This window comes from Quercus lobata, chromosome 1 (assembly GCF_001633185.2).
Source record: "Quercus lobata isolate SW786 chromosome 1, ValleyOak3.0 Primary Assembly, whole genome shotgun sequence".
NCBI lineage: Eukaryota > Viridiplantae > Streptophyta > Magnoliopsida > Fagales > Fagaceae > Quercus > Quercus lobata.
The window spans coordinates 39,290,263-39,304,877 of record NC_044904.1 but is presented as its reverse complement, the minus strand read 5'-3'; the positions used below and the strand labels follow the sequence as shown (position 1 = coordinate 39,304,877).

Here is a 14,615-nt window from a genome sequence, read left to right as displayed (position 1 = left end):
GAGAGAAGAATTTACCTCACAATGCATTCTACTTGATTCAAAAAAAGAAAAAAAAGAAAAGAAAAAGATATCACAGCTCTTGTGACAACCTTTCCTACAATTGACCAGTACTCTTTGTAAAACGATGGCTAGGAAACCATCTAGGCCTGGAGCTTTTAAGTCTTGCATTTGGAACAAAGTGTCGCTAATATTTGATGGGGTAGGGATTTTACTAATTTTCTCATTTTCTTCGACTAAAATGCAGGGGGTAATTAGATCTTCAAGCTCTGGGGAAAAGTCCACTGTCTCCTTGGTGAAATGATTTTTGAAGCTCTCCAAGAAGAACCCCCTAATCTCTTTACTATCAGTAATCCATCTTCCCAATTCAGATTTTACAGCATCAATAGCATATCTTCTTCTACGGATGATGGTTGACAAATGGAAAATTTTGGAGTTCTTGTCTCCTTTTATAGCTAGATTTCTCGAGATTTTGGTTTCCATAGGATCTCACTTCTAAACAACCATTCATTTAACTCATTTTGTAAATCAGTTTCTCTTCTATAATTCTCTTTAGTGCCATCTTCCTTTTGGATCAATTCATCAATTCTAGTTTGGCAGTGACCAAAACTTTCTTATTCCACACCTTTAAAGCATTTTGGGTAGCATCCAGTTTCTTATAAAGCTTCATGAATTCAGTTCCTCTCACTTCTTCATTCCAAGCTTGGTCAATTACATTGTAGCACCTGGGATCCCTAATCCAAGCAACCTCAAAACGAAATAGTCTTGGAGCAAAACTATCTTGGGGGTTGGTTTCCAAGATAATAGGACTGTGATATGAATTTATGTTTCTCAGATTTTTAATGCAAGCTTTTGGGAATACTAACCTCTAAGAAATGTTAGCAATTCCCCTGTCCAGCCTTTCCTTAATTGCTATTTTTCACCATTACTGCCTAAACCATGTAAAGTTTTTGCCGGAGAAACCAAGATCCACTATACCTAGCTCAAACATAATATCCTTTAGAAAGTTTGGGGTTGATGACCCTTCTCTTGTACCAACCCATTTCTCATCATCACTATTGGTCAGATTGAAATCTCCCATACATATCCAAGGACCATGAATGGTTTCCAGCAAGCCATTTAGATTTTCCCGTCACATATGGTGGCCCATTAAATCCTATGAAGCACCAATCACAGACACTATCACTGACTTTGGCTGCAATCAAGTGCTTCTTGAATTTGATTACTTCCACTTTAACATCACTTCTCCATAGTAAGCACAACCCTTTTGCTCTTCCTTTTGCTTCAACTACTTTTTTATAAATAAAAAAAACGAATATTTCCCTTCATCAATTCCATGCAATCCACATTTTCCTTCATTTCACATAGAAAGATAACATTAGTCTTTGTCTTCCTTATTTGAGCTTTAAGAGCTCTAGTTGTCGAGGCATTGCAAATACCCCGACAGTTCCACTCTAATGTTCTCATAGTGGTTTGGAACTTGAAATACTTTCCTCTTAATCCCTCCATGCAGAATAGGGAAAGCTTTGACCATTCAAATCCACAAATAAATGCTCACTAGACAACAAAAAAAACGCTCACCAGACAACAAAGCATAATCACTAACCAAACTTAGTTCAACACAAATAAAGATACCATCCAGCCAACAATCTTAGCAAACCACTAAAGCACCAAATGATTCCGCAACATCCAAACAGCAAAATGGAAAGTAATTTAAACCTCAAAACAATAGGATAACACAATTAAGGAGAGAGTAACATACCACATAAATTAGATCACCACTTCTTAGGAAAAACAAAACACAAAGGAGGCCAATAATGCTGAGGAGTAAACAATTTGAGGAAGCTAGCTAATCCACTTGACCCTTACCAACACACCAAGCGGCTGAAATGTTGATAGACCAAGATGAGAAACTTGGCAAGAGAGACCAACACGAACCACACAGAGTAAGTATAAACCCACAAAGGGGTAAAGAGAAAGCCATATGAAGTGGCGGCACAAGATCCATAAAGGGGCAAAGAGAAGCCACACAAAGTGGTAGCACAAGACCCACAACAGTCTAGAAGGAACCCACAAAGGGTAGAGACCAACCCTCCCTGAGCGTCGCTCACGAGAGGACGGCAGTGGATAAAGCCCAAATCTCAAAGCACAAGATTGTAAGGGCGCTTATCGTGCATTGAGAGAGAAAGCTTGTACTACAAAGCCAGCTTTGTGTGTTCTACATTGTCTCGTAATGTCTCTCATGAACATAATTATGAGGGTGTGGGTTTGATTCTAAGTGTTTTTGGCTTATTAGGAAGATCAGCCTAATTAGGGGTGTGCATGGGTCGGGTTGGGTCGGGTTGAGGGAATTTTTTGACCCAACCCATCATGGTGGGTCAAAAAAAATTCAACCCAACCCAACCCAACCCACGTGGGTCGGGTTGAACCCATGGGTTTGACAATTTTTTATTTATTATTAAATTGAGTAGAAAAAAAAATATAAATATTAATATATTAAAAAAACCTAAAGATTAGTATCAATGTAACTCCTTGAAGGCTCAACACTAATGACTAAACAACAATAGTAATTTATTAGAATTTATGTGAACTAATTGACTTTTATATAGGATAGGAAAAATTGGTTATTTAAAAAATTTTATTAATTATATAATATTATATATATATATATATATAAAATTAGTATTAGTAGAAGGAATTGAGGAAATGCAAATTATTAAATATATAATATATATTTAAATATATATATGTGTATATATATATATATATATAAAAGTTCCCTACAATTGATTTTTTTAAAAAAAATTATTAAATATAAAATATATTTTAAATATATATTAAATATGGGTGGGTCGGGTCGGGTTTGGCGGGTTTGTAATTTTATGACCCAAACCCAACCCGACCCACTATAATAATTTTTTTGGTAACCCAACCCAACCCACCAAGCCTTAAAAACCGACCCAACCCGGTGGGTCGGGTCGGGTTGGGTCGGGTTTGGCGGGTCGGTGGGTTTTCTGCACACCCCTAAGCCTAATACCTAGCAATAGAGAAAAGCTATTGGGCTCAAGGAATTAAGATCTGGCATCTCGGGGAAAATGGTTTGAAGCTCGAGGTCTGTGTAGCCTGTGTCCTTGGATGATCTTGACTATGAACTCAGTGTTCTCAGAAGGAATGTCCGAGGATCCAAAGGGTGTCTCTTGGATGAAGTAATAGTCACCTCCGCATTAATTCGACCACCTGCTTGGCATAGTCGTATTTATTGCTGAATGACTGGCCTGAACAGTGCTTTAAGCTCGAAAAGTCCAGATATCATGAAAATAAGGGATAACATGTCTAATAGGACAAGTATCACACCAGCTGTGTGATGAGAGAGGGTTCCAGAAGGGAAGGAAGAGGGAAGTATAAAGAGAAGCAAAACATGCATAAAAGAGGGATGAGTGATCAAAAAAGAGAGAGAGAAAAAAAAACTGAGTGAAATGTATGTTTATACAAGGATTTTTCTATGAAATAAAGAGTGTTATCTTTTCTTTGAATGTTCTTGATTGTTATTTGTAGTTTCTTACCTTTGTTCAAGTTTCCCATTGTAGATTCATTCCAACGCATTCATTACAAATTAGTTGTGATGTTAGAAAATTGTTTTTAGCCACCACAATAATATTAATGAAACATACACAATGATATTTATTACAAGAACAAAAAACACAATATTTACACTTTAAAGGCACTGTTGAGGTCCAAAAAATTACAATGTTTTACCAAAGGCCCAAAACAACGCAAAGGATTGAAACGTAGGAAAAAAAAATAAAGCATTTAGGCTTCCAATAAAGAAAAAAGGGGAGAGGCCCAAACCCATTAAGGGTCCATAAGGAGGGACCCAAATCCATGAATGGGCAAGTTTCGGGCCCCATGAAATAAAGGAAATAAAAAGCCCAACTCAGCCCTCAAAGGTTAGATAAATCACTCGGGAGCTTGGGAAAATAACTGGGCTAGGATACCTGGGGATTCCCAGAAGTTTGGGATCCTCGGGATATGCAACAAAGCCAGGTTTGGATTAAGACAGTTCAGGGGGGATGCCAAGAAACACAAGAAGCAAGAACAAATATATCCCTATCAGCCACCCAATGATACAGAAAAGGGGTCAAAGGGCCTGGGAACCAACAACTCTGAGCAAGAGCCTAGTACCTTGTGGAACCTAGGAAGAAGAACAAGGAAGGAAGGTGGCTTGGGATTTTTCAGCCTGGTAGAAAAGAATCAGCTCACCTGGGAAAAGTGACAAAAGGGAAAGCAGCCAAAAGGTGGGTTTGAAAAAATGTGGGTGTAGGAGGCAAAATTTCAATCCAATCATAAAATTCCATATCAAAATTTAGTAACAAAATTTAAATTAATATGTCACTAAATTAGATAAATCAAGTGTTGACATGTGTCAATTAAAGATGATATTTATCCTAATTAAATAGAGATAAATATCTTGATGATAATTATTCTAATTAAATAGAGATAAATATCTCAATTAAATTGGAATGATAATAGTTAATCATTATCTCTATTAAAATAAATAAATAATAATAGAGATAATTATCTACTAGGAAGTCAATCTCAAGTGAGACTTATCCTTTGAAACCACTATAAATAGAGGGCATACCTCCTCTCATTGATGGAGAGAATTTTTCTAAGACGTCAAAATTCTGGAGAAATTCTACCTCAAGAACATATGAAGAACATTCAAATAAGTTCTTTGAAGTTCTATTGGAATTAAGCTGAAAAAAGCCTTCATAAACTTCAACAAACCTCAAATCCTTGAAACTCAACGAACCAAGCCTCTAAAGCCCCGAAGAACTTTAGCCTAAAAACCTTCACATTCAAAGACTTGAAGAACAATAAATCTCTAATAAGCTCAAAGCTAAAGTTTTGTTGTGGAGACCACGCAATCTATTTTCTAGCTAAAGTTAAGAAGATTTCTTGTTTGAGTCAAGTTCAATGAAGATAGAATCAAAGGGTATTCTTTTGTAAAAGAATTGAAATAGAGATTGTACTCATTATTCATCAATACAAATTTATATTTGCAAACCATATTTCTTTTCAATTGTTCGATTTTTTGCAATTGAGGAAATTTTTTGTTTATAATGGGATCTAGAAGCCTTGGAGCCTTCTAAGACCCCCCCAAAATGGGAAAGTTAGCAAAAGGCTTTTTGAAGAAGAAACCTCAAAAGAAGAAAATAATGAGGAATGAAGAAGGGACCAGCCACCAATGTTGCTGGCACAACATTGGTTCTGGTATCTAGGGGAGCAAATGAAGGGAATCAATGGTACCTTAGAAACCCTAGGATGGTACTATAAAAGGAGAAGCAGCCAATAGTGAAAGGCATTCAGTAACAGTGACTTAGAGTAAAAATCATTAAGGAAACTCTGTTAGAATTCAAAAAGAGAGAAAAAGGAGGGAAATCCCGTCTGGTATCCTCAAGCAGCCACTAGAGAACACACTTGGATTCAAAGGGATTCAAACTTTGCAAGTCTTAGAGGCCTGAAGGGCTATCTAAGTCTATGATTTTTGAACTTATTTGGATCTTGTAACATGTCCTAGTGAGCGTAGTGTATTACATAATCAAGAAAGTAACGAAGTATTTTACATTATTTTAAGGGTCCCTAATGCTTTATTTTATGTTCCTTCTTTATCATTTTGTTCCTTTGCTGTTTCTTACTGTTCAATGCATATATTTCATGTATGTTAGCATGTATGTGTTGTAGGATTTGTGCTCTGTGCACCACCTGATTCGAAATCAGCCCAATTTAGCTGCGGTGAACCAAGCCCAGTCTCTTAAAACAATAAATATTAGGCCTAGGATCCTTTTTCTACTTGGGCTTGTGTGCTAAAAAAATTATAAAAAAAAAAAAAAAAAAACCCACACAGGCACTAATAGAAATTGATGGTGAGAGAGAGAAAGACAGAGAGATTCCTTGTATGTTATTCTCAACAATGTCACTGAAACTGATTTTCTAACAATAATATGTAATATTTTAAGATTTAAAAATTACAGGCTTTGCCAAAAATTGGAACCATTTACCAAGAGTGCATCCCTTCACCCAAAGTCACGACTCTTCATTATGGGCTAAATCAAGCCCATTATAAGCATTACTCATTTAGGTTTAGTCAGCCTTATATTTCTAAGGTCTCTTATTGCTGCATAGTAAACACAAGGCAAGTAGACATCTCTCATATCAATTTTCAACAATGTTCATACCTGGCAAGTACATCGTGTGACCTACATGTATGCCTACAAAGAAACAATTAGAACATTGTATTAAGTCTTGTTAAAGACTAGCATAACAACATTCTCATCAATGTCTCGATATGCCTCAGACTCATTTGATCACAGTTTAACACCTATGACCTCTTTTTAACATAATTATTTTACTGCCATGTTAAACCCTCTAATAATCGTATTATATCGACAATTATGTCACAACATACAAGCAATACAACCTTACTTTTGTGAATACAAAATGTGAACATGTTACCAAATAATTTCTTTCACTCTAATGTAACTTTACCTACTATTCTCGCCACCACCATTGTGCCAACATTAAATATTAGTCATTTTCTTTGTGAAATAAATAATGAAAAATATTTTAAGAGTTATTTCAGAGGTTGCATTTAAATACAAGAAAACAAGCTATTTTTACTTTGGGAAAAACTTTTTGCTTAAAAGAAATAATGTAAATTCAAATCACCCTAACTTTACATATTATTGTAACGGGAACTCAATGAAAAGAGTGATAAATAATTGACACCTTAGGAAACTGTTACTTGACAATGCTAGTGAGTGTGTGTTTTCACATGTTATCGGATATGTACATATGTTTGTGTGTGTAAGATGATCAAATAGTTATCCCTAGAGGTTAGCAAAGTATCTATTTACAAAATTAAAAAGGAAATAAGAAAAAGCATCGAATGTTTGTTGAAATATAAAAATAAAGACTACTCTCACAGCAAACTTCCGTTGTCGTCCAGCGGTTAGGATATCTGGCTTTCACCCAGGAGACCCGGGTTCGATTCCCGGCAACGGAAGAATGGTTTTCCTTTTTGTTTTTTTCATTCATAATCTTTATTTTACATAAAATATATTATTTTAAATCGTTGGTACCCAGTTATCACTCTTTTGGTTTGCTAAACGCCTTTCACCCAGGAGACTGGGGTTTGATACCTGGCACCGGAAGAATGGTTTTCCTCTTTTTTGTTTTTGTTTTATTATTCATAATCATTACTTTAAATAACATTTTTTTTCTTTTAAATCATTATTGATTACTCAGAGCCCACTCTTTTTGGTTTGCTGAAAGCCTTTTTTGATAGCTGATTCTAAAAATAAAAAATTGATTGCTTTCATTTCGAAAAATGAACTCAGAGCCACTCTTTTTGGTTTGCTGAACGCCTTATCTAATAGCTGATTCCAAAAACAAAAAAACTTATTGCTTTCATTTCGAAAAATGAACTCTACAAAAAACAAAATTTTAAATGAACAATTATTTTTAATTGTCTTTATTTCCATTTTTTAAAGACTTCGTTTTTATAACTTGATAAATAGAATGCGATTCCCATAATAAAAAAGAGCAGTCTATATTACTTAAGAACAAGACTCTTGACCTTGTAAACGATGCATATAGAATTTTAACTCAACATATTACGCAAATGAAACAACATTCGTTGCGTAATCTCTGTCATCGAATGTCCTGGATGAAAAAAATTATTTCGTCACCTAATATTTTCCTCACTAAATACTTTATTTAGTGACAAATATTTTTGCCACTAAATGTATTTTATTTTTTATTTAAGCATATTTGGCAACAGACTAATTCATCACCAAAACTAATTTTATTTCTTTATTTTTTTTATTTCACCATATTAGGTGATTAATTTTTTTTGTCACCAAATGCTATTTATGTTCATTTTATTTTATTTTATTTTTTGAGAAAGTATCTACGTTCATAGCTCAACTTATTGATGACGAAAAATTTTGTCATCAATTTTGTCTTATTTTTTATTTTATTAATACAATATGTGAATGGTGAACCATTTTGTCACTAATTCTATTGGTGGTGTAAATTTTCATCACCAATTGTTTTTATCCCAACCTATTGGCGATGAAAAAATTTGTCGCCAAATATTTATTAATTTAATTTAATTTTATATTTTTATTTATTTATTTCCATTACATTAACCTATTATTACATTATAATAACTTATTCACATTAGAACAACACATTTATAAGCAAATTATCCATACAATCCAAAAGTAAATAAAACAAGTGTAAGATTCAATCTGTCTGATGATGTCGAAAAAATCACCAGTGAGCCACACGGTTCCAACACGCTCGATACCAAACCTACCCAACACAGAAAAAGATCTTACAGAGAGTACCGGTGTGGTATCGACCAAAGACTTTCCGAATGTTAAGTCAAACAAGAGCTCCAACAATGTTAGAGATCATGAGCTTTAGAGAAATTGTGTGTACCTTTTCTTGAGGGTCTTTAGGTTTTATAGTCGCGTAGGGCCAGATTCCTTTGCTTGCGAAACATATCTTTTCCTTATAGGGAAGATACTCATTAATGCGTGTATATTCTAGAATTCTACTCATGTTAGGATTCTACAAACCAGGGCTAATCGTGTGTCGCAAGTATTTTCCATTTAAGGTTCCTTGGAGACCACATAATAATGGGCTGGATGCCACGTTGTCGTTCGGTTAGTACATGCCACATCTGTCCATGCCGCCTCCATCCATATAGCTCCGTCATGCATAATTTTTCCTCTTCAATTGCCCCCTTCATCCTATGGGTTCGTGATCTCGGAGTGGAAGGACCCGTGGGGTGACGATTCGATTTAGATCCTGAGAGACTTGTCAATCTTTAACAGGCTGGCCTAAAATTATTTATAGCATAGGGGACTTAAATTTTAACCAAGGCCCTTTTGGGTGACAGGGCTCGTTTGTCCTCCCGTAGGTAGGAAGACTTCGAATTTTCACCAAGGCACTCATGGGCGACTTGGTTGGTCATTCCATCCGTAGGTAGTAGGACTTAAATTTTGTACTAAGGCACTTGCTAGTGGCTTGGTTAGTCCTTCCACCTGTAGGTAGTAGGACTTTAAATTTCAACCAAGGAAACCGTAAGTGACTTAGTTCGTCCTTCCATCCGTAGGTAGAAGGACTTAAATTTCGACGAAGACACTCGTGAGTGACTTGGTTGTCCTTCCACCTATAGGTAGAAGAACTTAAATTTGGACCAAAGCACTCGTGAGTGACTTAGTTCATCCTTCCACCCGTTGGTAGGACTTAAATTTCGACCAAGACACTCGTGAGTAACTTGGTTCATCCTTCCACCCGTAGGTAGAAGGACGTAAATTTTGTACCAAGGCACTTGCTGGTGGCTTGGTTAGTCCTTCCACCTGTAGGTAGTAGGATTTTAATTTCCGACCAAGGCACCCGTAAGTGTCTTGGTTCGTCCTTCCATCCGTAGGTAGAAGGACTTAAATTTTGACCAAAGCACTCGTGAGTGACTTGGTTCATCCTTCCACCCATAGGTAGAAGGACTTAAATTTTATACCGAGTCACTTGTGAGTGACTTGGTTCCTCCTTCCACCCATAGGTAGAAGGACTTAAATTTTGTACCATGGCACTTGCTGGTGGCATGGTTCATCCTTTCACCCAAAGGTAGGAAGACTTAAATTTTGACCAAGGCACTCGTGAGTGACTTGGTTCGTCCTTCCACCCGTAGGTAGAAGGACTTAATTTTCAACCAAGACACTCGTGAGTGACTTGGTTCATCCTTCCACCTGTAGGTAGAAGGACTTGAATTTTGTACCGAGGCATTTGCTAGTAGCTTGGTTCGTCCTTCCACCCGAAGGTAGGAAGACTTAAATTTTGACCAAGGCACTCATGAGTGACTAGGTTCGTTGTTCCACCCGTTGGTAGAAGGACTTAAATTTCGACCAAGACACTCGTGAGTGACTTGGTTCGTCCTTCTACCCGTAGGTAGAAGGACTTAATTTTTTCTACCAAGGCACTTGCTGGTGGCTTAGTTAGTCCTTCCACCTGTAGGTAGTAGGACTTCAATTTTTGACCAAGGCACCCATAAGTGACTTGGTTTGTCCTTCCACCCGTAGGTAGAAGGACTTAAATTTTGTACCAGGGAACTTGTAAGTGGCTTGGTTCGTCCTCCTACCCTTAGGTAGGAAGACTTAAATTTTGACTAAGGCACTTGTTGGTGGCTTGGTTCGTCCTTCCACATGTAGGTAGAAGGACTTAAATTTCGACCAAGGCACTCATGAGTGACTTGGTTCGTCTTTCCACCCATAGGTAGAAGGATTTTAATTTTCGACCAAGGCACCCGTAAGTGACTTGGTTCGTCCTTCCACCCATGGGTAGAAGGACTTAAATTTTGTACCGAGTCACTTGTGAGTGACTTGGTTCGTCCTTCCACCCATAGGTAGAAGGACTTAAATTTTGTACCAAGACACTTGTTGATGGCTTGGTTCATCCTTTCCACCCGAAGGTAGGAAGACTTAAATTTTGACCAAGGCACTCGTGAGTGACTTGGTTCGTCCTTCCACCTGTAGGTAAAAGGACTTAAATTTCAACCAAAACACTTATGAGTGATTTGGTTCGTCCTTCCACCCATAGGTAGAAGGACTTAAATTTTGACCAAGGTACTTGTGAGTGATTTGGTTCGTCCTTCCACCCATAGGTAGAAGGACTTAAATTTTGACCAAGACACTCATGAGTGACTTGGTTCGTCCTTCCACCCGTTGGTAGAAGGACTTAAATTTCGACCAAAACACTCGTGAGTGACTTGGTTCGTCCTTCCACCTGTAGGTAGGACTTAAATTTTGACCAAGGCACTCATGAGTTACTTGGTTCGTCCCACCACCCATAGGTAGAAGGACTTAAATTTTGAATGAGAATCAGGTGCCGTTGGCATCCTTGATCGTTGGTACCCTTAGTTGTCGATCCATCCCATTGGGATGAGGATTAGATGCCCACCGGCTTCCTTTTGTAGTGGTTAGCCCTTAGGTCTTGCTGCAGCATTGGCATTTGTCGTATGCTTATACGTAGGATTGGGCATCCTTCTGCACGGTAGGCCATTGATACACTGCCCCCGGGACGCGTGATGCCCGAACTCTCAACCTTTGGGACGCATTGCAATCCTCTATTAGCATCCCATTCTTAAGGTATTTTGTCCGTCTACTTTGGCTCGTGGACTTGCCGACGTGACTGAGTGTTACCTCGTCATCAATTTTTTTTTTCCGTCCACTTTGTTCATGGACATGCATCGTCAAATTTTTTTTTTTTTAGGTGTCCATCCACTTTTGTTCATGGACATGCATCCGTCCTTTTTTTTTTTTTGGGTCCGTCCACTTTTTTTTCATGGACATGCATGCATTCGTCCCTTTCTTCCTTTTTTTTTTTTTTTTTTTTTTTTTTTTTAGGTCCGTCCACTCTTTTTTCATGGACATGCATGCGTTCGTCCCTTTCTTCCTTTTTTTTTTTTTTTTTTTTTTTTTTTGGGTCCGTCCACTTTTTCATGGACATGCATGCATCCGTCCCTTTTTTTTTTTTTTTTTTTTTTTTGTCCGTCCACTTTTTTTTCTTGACATGCATCTATCCCCTTTTTTTTTTTGGGTCCATCCACTTTTTTCGTGGACATGCATGCATATGTCCCTTTTTTTTTTTTTTTGGCGCGGATTTGTTGAGGTGACTAAGTGTTACCTCATCACCTTGTTGATCATTCACTTGGGGTTGTGGACTTGTTAAGGTGACTAAGTGTGGCAACCGTCCACCCTTAGTCGACTTTGGTCATGCGTCTACCTATAGGTGGCTTAGCGCAGTGACCATCAATCTATAGGAGACTTTGGCTACACATCTACCCGTAGGTAACTTAGTGTAGTGGCCGTCCACCCGTAGGCGACTTTGGACATGCGTTTACCCGTAGGTAACTTAGTGTAGTGGCCGTCCACCCGTAGGCGACTTTGGCCATGCGTCTACCCGTAGGTGACTTAGTATAGTGACCATCCACCCGATGCATTGTACAAATATTCCTCATCTATTGCCCCCCCTTCTGTGTTTGCCTTCGCTACTTGAGTTGATCATCTCTCAGATTGTTCGCCACCTTGGCGACTTTGATGATCGGTACTACCTCGGAGATATTGTAGAACGGTAGGCGGTATTGGTTGTTCGCTTTTTTTTTTTTTTTTTTTTAATCACAAGTAGAGTAAATATTCTTCAGACATTCGGTATTCTAAGGGTGAGGTAGCTTCTGCCCATCAAGTCTCTCTTGTAGGGTAGTTGTCATCCAAAAGGCACCTTTTTCGTGGAGAATTGGTCTTCCATCTTGCTGGGTTGCTCCAGTTCGCTGCAACTTCCCTTGGCCTACAAGGATCTCTATTTGTTGTTTCAGATCATAACACTCCTTTGTGTCATGTCCATGTTCGTGGTGGTAATTTCAATAATTGGTGCTTTGATCGCTTGTTGGATCCCCATTCATCCTCCTCGGCCATTCCAACATAGGGTCATCTTTGATAAGTGTAAGTATATGGTCGATAGGAGCGTTTAGTGGGGTCGAGCGAATGGGTTGGCTGTTAGAGTATCTAGGCCTCTTGCCTTCTCTTTGGTCAATCGTTCGTCGTTCTACAGTATTGTAGTCGTCAGTCTTTTCTTCTATTTGATGTTCTCTTCTGTAATATTTCGAAGGGGATCATGACCACTTCTACGTTGATCATGCAATAAGACTTGATGTTCTTGCGGCTACTTAATTTGTACTTCCAACGCTTGGTTTTGTAGCATAAAAGCTTTATTTTGTTGAGTAAGTCGCTCGATCGTAGCCGAGAGTGTCTGCAGTTGCCATTCTACAACAGTGGGGGGATTTCCAGTTTCTTGGTTGGCTGATGCCATCGATCTAGTTTGGACCGCACGACCTTTTGGCTCAGGGATAAAGCAATGACTGATTACTCGTAGTTCCCACAGACGACGCCAACTGATGATGCCAAAAAAATCACCAGTGAGCCACACGGTTCCAACACGCTCGATACCAGACCTGCCTAGCACAGAGAAAGACCTTATAGAGAATACTGGTGTGGTACCGACCAAAGACCCTCTAAAGGTTAAGTCAGAAGAGAGCTCCAACAATGTTAGAGAGTATGAGCTTTAGAGAAATTATGCGTACCTTTTTCTTGAGGGTCTTTGGGTTTTTATAGTCGCGAAGAGCCAGACTCCTTTGCTTGCGGAACAAGTCTTTTCCTTATGGGGAAGATACTAATTAATGCGTGTATATTCTAAAATTCTACTCATATTGGGATTCTACAAACCAGGGCTAATCATGTGTCGCAAGTATTTTCCATTTAAGGTTCCTTGGAGACCACATAATAATGGGCTAGATGCCACATCACCGTTCAGTCTGTACATGCCACGTCTGTCCATGCCACCTCCATCCAGATAGCTCCGTTATGCATAATTTTTCCTCTTCACTATCCATACAAGTTGTTGGCAACACAATTCTAACAAAGAATGTCTTATAACAACACAAAAACATTAATGTAATGCAAATAGTTCCAAAATAACATGTCTTAAAATGTCTTCAAGTAGTGCCAAAACAAAATGTCCATAAAACCACTAGTAAGATATCTACACAAATATAAAAGAAAACTACATTAGGATCATAAAGAAAAACAATTAATTAAGTTATAATAAACATTTCTAACAATGCATTAAAACTAGTCATACCATTGAATTAAAGTCACAACTCCTAAACAACAAGTTGTAGAAAGCAAAGATATATTTTCGAGTGTAATGCCATACATCTAACTCTCTAACTGTGAGTCCTATCAATGTGCCACAAGTCATGCATAATGTATTATAACATTTTAGTCTCTAATCTACTTAGGTAGGACCCTATCCAATTCAAGAATGCACAAATCTAGGTGTCACGCCCCAAACTTGAGCAAAAGCTAAATTTTGTCACTGTAGTGTATGTTACTTTTTGGTGAGAAAAAAAAAATTTCACTAAATTTCGTCACTATACACACACACACACACATTGTTGTAGTGATTTAAATTTTAAAGTCAAAATTTAGAAGAAAAAAATCCAATTATATCTCAAATTGGATTCTAATTTTATTCCATGTGTCCCTCCAATTATCTTTGTGGGGCCCGAAATCTGAGGTCCCGGCCCACTTTGTATTCAGGGCCCAAAGCTCAGGCCGAGGAGCCCTACTGCCGAGGACGTATGATGAAAGCCCCTCAAAGGCCCAAAGATGTGGCCGAGGACGATCTCACGCTCAACACCTCACAAAGCGCCTGAAGAAAAGGACAAACTCAATACAAGAGCAGGACAAGGGAGAAAGCTGCCAACACCGCAATGTGGAGCCCTGCGTCTGACAAGCCCATACTCTAGACCATACTATTCAACTTTTCCTAACCACTCTGACATATGGATTGATAGGACGAGTCAATATCCCAAAAAGGCAAAGCTGACACGTAAACGAAAAACGGGAAGTAAACACTGGTATAAAAGGGGAAGAGAGCCAAAAGAAAGGGGGGGGGGGAGGAAAAAAGATCCTACAAAAAGAAGAATGGGA

General features: G+C 38.1%; 1 non-coding gene across 1 annotated transcript; it reads left to right on the top strand.

The window, feature by feature from the left end:
* Positions 1 to 6,991: 6,991 nt before the first annotated feature.
* Positions 6,992 to 7,063, top strand: TRNAE-UUC. Its single transcript has one exon. It is a non-coding gene; the product is annotated as a tRNA-Glu (tRNA).
* Positions 7,064 to 14,615: the final 7,552 nt, after the last annotated feature.